Below are 9038 nucleotides of genomic sequence, written 5' to 3'. Positions count from 1 at the left end.
GCACTGTGACAGGTGATGGGGCTGTGAGGGGTCAGGGCAGTGAGGGCGATGCCGAGGGGCTGAGCCAGGTGAAGGGGTCGTGCAGGGTGAGGAGGCCTCGGGCTTGTGGTCCTGAACTGGAGACTGGGCTGTTCGCCGGCCTTGCAGAGGCTTCAGGTGAAAAGCTCAGTGCAAATATTAGATACAGTTGTTGTTTTGAGAACCCATTAAGGCCCTAACAGTCCTGTGCTCAGTAACAGTGTGACTGAGGCTTTTTTGCAAAGCCTGAAATGGCCGGGACAGAAATGGGTTCATTTTAGAGATGAAGGTCTTCCGCAGTATTTATTTGACTTGACTTGGCAGCAGTTCTCTGTTTATGACTGGATAAATAACTGCTACATTAAAGATTATTTACTAGGATTGCTTAAGTGACCAATAAAGTACTAATCTTTTATATGGTGTTGTAAATGTACACAGTTTGGTAACGCAGGCTTTTGCCAAAGAGATAACAAATCCTTTACCCAGAAGGTTTACAATCTAAAAGAAACCACAAAGGACCACAAGGAAGGTACAGGGTATGATAATGAAGCATAAAATATAAAGAGAAGTTGTAGCCATTGCAGTTGGATTTTAAGTGGGGTCTTAACAGGGTTTTTAATATTTATCTTAAAGCTACTGGGCAGTGATCAGAAGCAAGACAGACACAGCAGCTGTTGTGCCAGGGACAAATGGTTAGTAGGGTCTTGGGCAGTGCGGTGACAGGCAGTGCTGGGTACCTTGCCTCTGGTGCCTTGTGCTTCAGGAGGCAGGGCAGTCCCACTGCTTCAAAGAAGAGCTAAGCTTGAGAGAACTAAGGTTGAGAGAACTAAGCAGGCCTGTGAATATGTGCTTCCTTCAGAGATTCCTTGTGACTGGCTGATGCTGCTGGGCAGAGCAGTGAACTCACGTCGTGGAAGTGCATGACAGAGCCATTTCTACAAGCTGCGCTGAGAAGTAATTTGTTTCTCCAAATGTAAGTTGGAAGTATAATGCATTATTTTACATTCGCTTGTGTTTAGTTCTGTAGGGTCTTAGAGGGCACTTAGACACATGGAAAGAATTATGTTCCGTATGCTAAATAAAGTTGAGCTAGCACGGAAAGCAGATTTAGAAGACGATGAAAGTAGATGGAGATGTGTGGGAACAGAGAGAAGTGTGGGCAGTATTTGATAAGATTTTGTAGGAGGATGAAAAACTTCCACCTGTCTTCAGTATTTGTAGCAACCTTTCACTGTTGCGTGTGGGTCCTATGTAGTCTGTATATTTGGGCTCATGGTGCCCCTCTGAAGTAAAGTAGTGCTGATATTCCCATGTTTCTCCAGGGAAAGTGCGTCAGAGAGCAGGTGTTCATATGGTGTGAACAATGCTGGGGATTGACAGGCTTTAGAAAAGCAAGACCAGGCACAAGGAGATGGATTTGACTTCAGGAATTTCTTGCTGAAATATGAACTGTGATTTGAACTGAACATACCCTTTAGCACTGATAACTCAGTGGTGCACTATCAAAAGATGTTTTAGGAATATAATGGGGAAACTTTCGTCACCAAAGTCTCTGCACTGCCCCATGGTTTTACCATTCCAGTGACCCAGGTGCCATGTGGAACAATGTTCAAGGAGACAGAGCCCTGAACAGAGGGAAGATCATTGTGGGGAGATATTTCAGAAGGGGGGCTTGTGTGATGGCAGGATAAAAGGAGACAGCAGTTTGTGGACAAGTAGAGGTTGAAAAAATGGGAGATGATGTTGTAAGAGTTGGTCTCAAGATGGAGCAGTATTTGCCATCCCAAGTCCATCACCGAATGTCTGTGGACAGAGTAGATGCTGTGTGCTGTCTTAAAAGCTCAGAAAGGCTGCACGGCTATATGAATAAACTTCATTAGCTTGTATTCAGGCTGTTGGCCTGCCTATGACAATGTGAGAGAGAGCGTGAAAACCATGCTTGACTAGCTGGTTGATGGCTGATGGTAAACACGTTTCAATGTATCTACTTTTCTTCCTGGAGAAAGGTGTTGGTTGCTGGCAGCTAAGGAATGCCAAGGCTCTAGGTGCTGAACCCTGCAGTGGCTTGAATAAAGAGCAAGACCCAGTGACCCCCTGCGCATTGAGGGCAATGAGCCTGAAAGGGCTTTCTAGGGGTAAATGAAGGATATTAATTTATAGGGCTGCCAATCAACAACTTCCCTGAGTTTTGGAGAACTTTCACGTTGCATGAAATAGTTCCACAGATGCAGTGTTCGGTGAAGCCTATTTTCCAACGAGTTTGTATCTTGGGGGCAGCTTCTCTATTCTCTGAAGACTAATAAAGGGTGAGCTCATACTGAACCATTTCTTTGTGTGAGGATGCTATTTCACCTGAGCATTCATTTTCCTGAAGTGTATTGGAAAAGAAATTTCTCCAGTGCATGCAATTGTGTATCTCTCATTTTCTTATGAAACCAGCCTAGAGCACTGGATCTAATGGAGTCTTTTTGGCAGGGGCAATGGAGGGACTGGAAGGCTGAACTGGGAAAGGACATGAAAGCAAGAAAAGAGAGTGAGGAACTGCTGAGTGGGGGAATGGGCCATCACACAGGACAGCTGTCCATATGGGTGTCCAGTGGCCTTTGAAAGGAAGTTAGTACTCATAGGGTAGGCAGGAGAGTGGCTAGAGGATCAATAGAGAATGCCAGGACACACAGAAGGGACTTAGGCCGAAACCTGATCTGGGCTAGTAAAACTGTGGCTTTGCTGGTCCCACAGCAATGCTGTTTGCCAGGGCTGCTTGCATGGAAAGCCAATAAACCTGGCGAAGTGTGACCTCCTGTGGGTAAAACTGGGAATTACCATGGAATAATTAAGCAAATCCTTTTCATATCGTGTCTCAGCATTTTAATGGGAGGTTTGCCCAGTGGTGTGGATCACCTTGTATTCCACCTGCAGCAGCCAGACTTGGTTACACCCCTCTAGATGTGGTGCTGATGTTCCTCCTGGCGATGAGGGTGAGGCTAAAGCCAAAGGTGCCAGTATTGGGAGTCTGCTGGCAGATGTTTTAATGCCACTAAAAGGGACACTGTTGTGAAGGCATCAACACATTTCTCTGTGACTCCCTGAAATGCTCTGTGGATGCTACGTTTTCTGTTTGGTTGGATGGGTTGGAGCCATCTTTTCCTGTTCCTTTGTCCCTTCCCTCTCCCCAGCTGTGGTACCTCCTGCCTTCAAGGGGTAGGCAGTCACCTTGTGGTACTGTGAAGGCCATGGGAAGGGTTAGGAGCACCTTCTTTCTGCATGACTTTAATCCCTTTCTTCCGTGAAGGGTCTAGGACATAGCTGTGTGGTGACACGTATAGTCTGCTCTCAGCATATTGCATCAGGTATTGTGATGTGATGACTGCCTGTTAGTATCCGTCTTTGGCTGCAGGTCCTGCTGTTGCATTAGATACCTGGTATGATCAGGTCTGTAGAGATCCCTCCAGCTGTTGGACACTTTCGTGGCACTCTTGCCAGCTCCTGGCAGTCTGGAGGAAAAAAGTTCATTGCAGAGGGATCTTGCACGTGGCAGTTTGCCTCCAGCCATGGAGTGTCTGCCTGATGACCTGTGGGGTCTTAGGGAATGGCTTATTTTCCCAGGGCTTTTCCTGAGAGCGCAATTTTGAAGGAGTTTGGTTTATTCTCAAGTGCGGGTGTATCGTATAAGCTCCAGGGACTGTTGGTGAGTCACATACTACAGACATGGGTGGAAGAATAACTAAATGTTGCTTGATTTATGCCTTGTGCTGTCTTTGATGTTTTGTTGGTCCTTTCCTTACCCTATACTCCTCTGCACCAGCCCAAATGCAGCACTGCCTCTTCTCAGGGGACTTACTGGTAGGCAAAACAGGCTCTGTTTTTTGGGGGTTCTGATGTCCCTCATAGTGTTGTGCCTCAGCTTGGGCAGCTGGCTCCAGATCTTGGGTGCTTTTGCCACATAACATGATGGTGTGGAAGCAGCAAGGGCCTCACAAAGTTCACAGCAGAGGTGGCTTGACAAGATAAGTGCAAAACTAGGCCATGATTCCGTGGTTTTGCTTTCTGGAGACCTGAGAATAGGCTGAAACCACCTGGGTGAAGGATGAGAAGAGGGTGTGATGCCCAGAGGATCCCTGGCTGGAGTGGATTTCTCTCCATCCCAGCCAAATGGCCAGGACAGGTCCCTAGCTCAGCCTGTCAAGTGGGCTTTGCACCAAAATCATGGCACTGGGTGCTCTCAGACCTGTGTTCTCCCCTAGGGCACAGCATAACCTGCAATTAGCGTTTCCAAAAGGTGTGAAGCAGAGCCAGAGCAAAAGCAGGCTTGGTGGGTGCTCCAACCCAGGCCTGGTCTTCACAGCCCTCGCACCTGCGCTGAAGCGTGAATTGCTACTCTGTGCTGGTGCCTCTCACCCCCTCTGCACACTCTGTTTTCATTAGCGTGTGCTCTTGGGTTAAGGACCGTTCTCACTTCCAGCTGAACAAACACTTTCCATCGCGTGTAAAATCCAGCATGGTGCTAATAGGCATCTCCCCCCGCCTTCCTCCCTCCACTCTGCCACCTTTTGTGCAGTTGGCAGGACAAAAAAGTGGCCCTATTACCTGACTTATTATCGGCACGGGACTGTAATTTATGGCACATGCTTGGTAAAGTGCCATGCTGAAAACATTTATGGCCCACTTAGAATCCTGCAGGGTGGTGGGGAGGGTGATGGCTGCGGAGGGGAAGCCAGTTGTTCCACCCTTGAAAAATACTGCACAGCCCAAAAGCTTCCTCTGCCTTCTGACAGCAACACTGTGGGCGGGCAGGCTCAGCATCTCTGCCCCATGGATGTCAGACCAGGCTGAGACACCAGTGCTTAAGACAGACATAAGGTCTTGTTGTCCTTAGGAAACACACAGTTTTGTCTCCCTTTAGGCATTTAATTCCCCCTCTTTACTGCTTCTGGTCCTGTACAGTCTCGCTTCTCAGGTCAGGGTCTCAGACCCTGGCTTCCTCATGTTCCTCACACGTGTAGCACCTCCTCCTTCCTCCCCAGGCTCCAAGGCCCTGTCCTTCTGTGGAAGAACAAATGCCAGCCTGCTCAAGCTGCCCTGTGTACAGCAGATCAAGTGCAGGAGCTGTAAATTACTCCTCCTTAAGGAGGGCCTTACAGCAGGTCAGCTGCTGTCTACCAACCAGGTTCATGCTCTGTCTGAAGCAAACAACTCAATCATTTACTTTGCCGCTTCTGTACTTGACCTGGAAATGTGCTGTGGGGAGAAGGGTACAAATGAATCATCATTGCTGTCAGTGGGCTGGATTTGAGAAGCAATCTAGGGGGCAAGGGAAAGTCATTCCTGGCAGCAGTCACTTTTCCAGTGAATGAAGAGAGACTTCTGAGAAATGGGACTTTATACCCCAGTCTTGCGATGTGTGGTATGGAAATTTGGCATGGAAAAGTGTTTTTGACACTGAGCTGTTTGCTGATTACTGAAAAGTTAATGTTGACTGTTGAACTTCTCTCAGGAAAACATCATCGTTCATCTTTTAAAGGTATTCGGAGCTTGGCTGTCTGCCCTGTCCAGTTGTCATGGTTCAAAGGATAGGGAAGCAGAGCATTATCCAAACCATTTCACCAGCTTCAGGAGCACACTTTCCCTGAACCCGCTTAGTTAGAGCATTTGCTTAGTCTGCAGTGAGCCAGGCTCTCTGTACACCATGGGGAAGGACCACATGGCAGTTTGTCCTCTTTCTTTGAGTTCAGTCTTTGCAGACTGCTGGGTGAAGAGCAGGTGTTATGAGCTTTCTGCTTCAGTAGTGCCATACGTGCATCCATGTGCTGGTGCTAAAGGAATTCTGGCTGTGCTTGTGTTGCTGTGTTAGTCCCAGGTGCTCTCTGCTACCTGCTGTCTGAAGGTTTGCAAGATAAAACCTTGTGAGCTGGATGACACAAGAAGTCGTGTGATGCCCACAATGCCAAGGTAATGCCACTTCCAGAGTCATCACCCCTAGCTGCTGTTATTTCTGGACATCCTGTCCAATGGGTTCCAGGGCCGAGGTTTTGGTCTGGGAGAATGCCTTGAACTGGAGTTGCTCCACTCATGCTGTGGCTGGGCAGAGTGTGTGTTTTGGATGGCATTAATTTCCCCAAACAGTAGCTGTCTAGAAGTTTGCCATCTGGTGTAATACTGTCCTTTAAGCTCCATCTGTGCTGTGCAGTGGGGAGAGACTGAAGCCTCTCATGTGCGAATCAGATCATTTGTCTTAAGCACTATTGGATGGAGCAGGTCGCTCTGGAGCTGCTTCTGTTTCTCCTCACTGGAGCTTAGATATTTAGATGCCAAACTGCTTGCTAAAATCAGAGTAGGTGAAAGCCATCCCTTGCAGTTTTTATGTGAGCGAGGGATGGTGGGAAGCTCACATCATCTGTGCGGTCTGAGCCACCTTTTGACCTTGTTCTGTTGACTGAGTTCCAGACACCCTGTGCCCAGGTCAAATCTCCACCTGGATCCTAGAAAGGGCCCCCCTTTCTCAGACGATGTGAAGCAGATGGGTGGCAATGCTAGGGCTGGATCCCACTGATAACAGAGAAGAACTGCAGTCTTGACATGCTTCAGTGGGTCCCACATGGTGAAAGCAGTTTGGTTGATAATGAAGTCTCTGCTGAGTGTGAGATTATTCAATGGGAAAAGGGGGGAGGAATAGCAAAAAATACCTGTATTAAGAGGGTTCACTGTATGTGCACCTGATAAAAATCATAACATGGGATCAGCTTTCTTCTCTGCTTGCTTGGCTTTTGGCATGCATAACCAAGCTCTGGCAGGCAGGGCAAATTTCCTTCTCCCCAGGGTCGTTAAAAAAAGACCATTTCCCCATTTAAAGAGTGGGAGGGAGGTGGGGATGGAAAGGGGAGCTGAGCCAGGCAGCAGGCTGGCCCTGCCCATGCTGCTTCGAGAACTAGCAGAGCCTTGGCTCTCCCACCCCCACCACTCTCCACGGCGTTAGGCACGTGGGATTGAGGGGGGCTGGATGGGTATGAAAGCAAACACACATCTGGAAGTTCCTCCAGTTAATTGGGCAATTATTCATACCACTCTTGCTGGAAGCAGCCTGCTACTGCTGAGCCAAAACCAACAACAACAGACTGTGGGCGTACTCCGTCCCTGCGCGGAGCGGGGAAGCATGTGTGGTGAGGTGGGGCTGCGGAGGGCAGGTTAAACATTGAGGGCATGGACCCACTCCTGGGCTGTTCTGCTTGGCTGTGGAGGTGGGTGGGGAGGACCTGGAGGCCCTGGATGCGGTGAGATGCTGGGGTAGCACTTGCTTCATGATGCATGTGGGCCCCAGGTGGCGAGGGGAAGCTGCTGCTCTGGAGCACCATGAGAACCCAAGTCAACCTGTGTTGGGTTTTATTAGGAGCTTGGCAGGCTGTGGTGTCGGTGAAGGTAGTCCAGGCCCAGCTGTGCTTTGTAACACTTTACTCCTCGTAAATAGTGCATTCACTGCCATTTCTGCCCAGCTTCCACCTGAGCAAAGCTCTGATAGCCCATATTCACCTTTTCCATCCCTCCTCCTTCCTCTTCCTCACGTCCCTGGTTCCTCTTTAGTCCAACAGCAGTGTCACTGCATGTCCCCATACCCTGCCTGTGTCTGGTATTGGTGCTGTGCGGGTGAAGCACTGAGGGAGCGAGATGCTGGCTGCCATTATTTGCTTGTGAAATGGGGGCCGGGTGTGAGCGCTTTAGTCAGAGTGGATTCCCCTGGCGAGGACTTAATGGGCCTCAGCAAATCTTCAGGGAGATGATGTGCAGGAGTACCATGGACAACATCAGCTTTGGAGCATTGTGTCTTCTCATTTCTAAATCTGGTGGGATATAGGGTTCCTCTTGAGGCTGAATTCTCTGTGATTGCATATCAGTGGGACAGAGCACATCTTGAAAGCGTTTCTCTCAAACCATGGCTGACTGCTGTTTGAGTGCTTTGCCATTCCCTCCTCGCTGCCGAAGCTCACAGGAAGCATACCCCCTTCCAGCAGAATATCTGTTATTGATAAAAATGGTCTGTTTCTCTCAAATTGTGCCTGCCGCAAGGAGGTGGGGGTGCCATGTTTAGCCCATCTGCTTCCCGCTTTGCCTGAGAGCGCGTCTCTGGCACTGGGAGATATTGTGGCAGCCTCAGAAGTGCACGCAGCGCTGTGCTCCACCAGCGTAATTGGAGCCAGCTCCAGCCAAGCCCAGCTGGGATGTGGAAGGAGAAGAGTTCCCATTGTTGCCTTGTTCCTTGTCTTTTTCCCTCTTCTCTGAGATGGGTCTTCTCTGAAAAACTTTAGTGCCATTAACTCAAGATCTTCCTTAGGATAATGTAAATCAGACAGAAGTTTGGCTCCAGGATGAATGTGCAAACGTAAGCAAGGCTGTACTGGGTCACACCATGGAGCTGTCTAGTGCAAGATCCTCTCCCCAGCATCGCTGGAGTGAGTGCTCTAGGAAAAGCCTTAAAACAATGCATGCATAGCATGTGTTGTCCTGCCTCTTCTCTGGCAGTCCATGGATGTGATGAAAGGTTTATCTAGTGGGTGATCAGCTAATATTTTGCATCTTTGTTTGTCCATTTTTGAAGTGCTTTAGAAGCAGCGATGGTGCTAACTCAGAAAGGCTTGGGGATGTAAAGTTCTCTGCATGGGATTTAGTAGTGGTCTCAAAAGAACCATGAGGACATCTCACCATCAAAAAACACTGGAGAGAGGGGAGCATGATTCCCGGTTTTACAGGAGAGAGCAAAGAGTTTAAATGGCTTATCCAAAATCTCAGTGGGAATCCTTAACAGAGTGTGGTGTTGAAACCAGATTCTTGGACTCCTATGACTGTCCAGCCTTCCTCTTTGATAATCAGCCACACAGAGATCTAAGTTAGGATGGGGACTGAGCGTTGAGGAGCTAATGCAGAAAAAAACCTAACTGAAGTAGAAGCCTTCTTTACAGTCAAGATGGATGACTAAGTTGTAGAAGGAGGATATTGTCCAGGTGGAGAAGCTAACCAACAAAACTTACGCT

General features: G+C 48.5%; 1 long non-coding RNA gene across 2 annotated transcripts in view; it reads left to right on the top strand.

Annotated features, from left to right (window-relative positions):
* LOC110360972 (uncharacterized) overlaps positions 1-9038 on the top strand; it is a 69509-nt gene that overhangs the window by 8375 nt on the left and 52096 nt on the right. For both annotated transcript variants that reach the window (XR_010466293.1, XR_010466292.1), the window contains exon 2: positions 878-991. This is a non-coding gene — a long non-coding RNA (uncharacterized LOC110360972). The remainder of the gene's footprint in view (positions 1-877; positions 992-9038) is intronic.

Source organism: Columba livia, chromosome 15 (genome assembly GCF_036013475.1).
Source record: "Columba livia isolate bColLiv1 breed racing homer chromosome 15, bColLiv1.pat.W.v2, whole genome shotgun sequence".
NCBI lineage: Eukaryota > Metazoa > Chordata > Aves > Columbiformes > Columbidae > Columba > Columba livia.
Note: the sequence above shows the minus strand (reverse complement) of the source record. Positions and strands in the feature narration are given on the sequence as shown.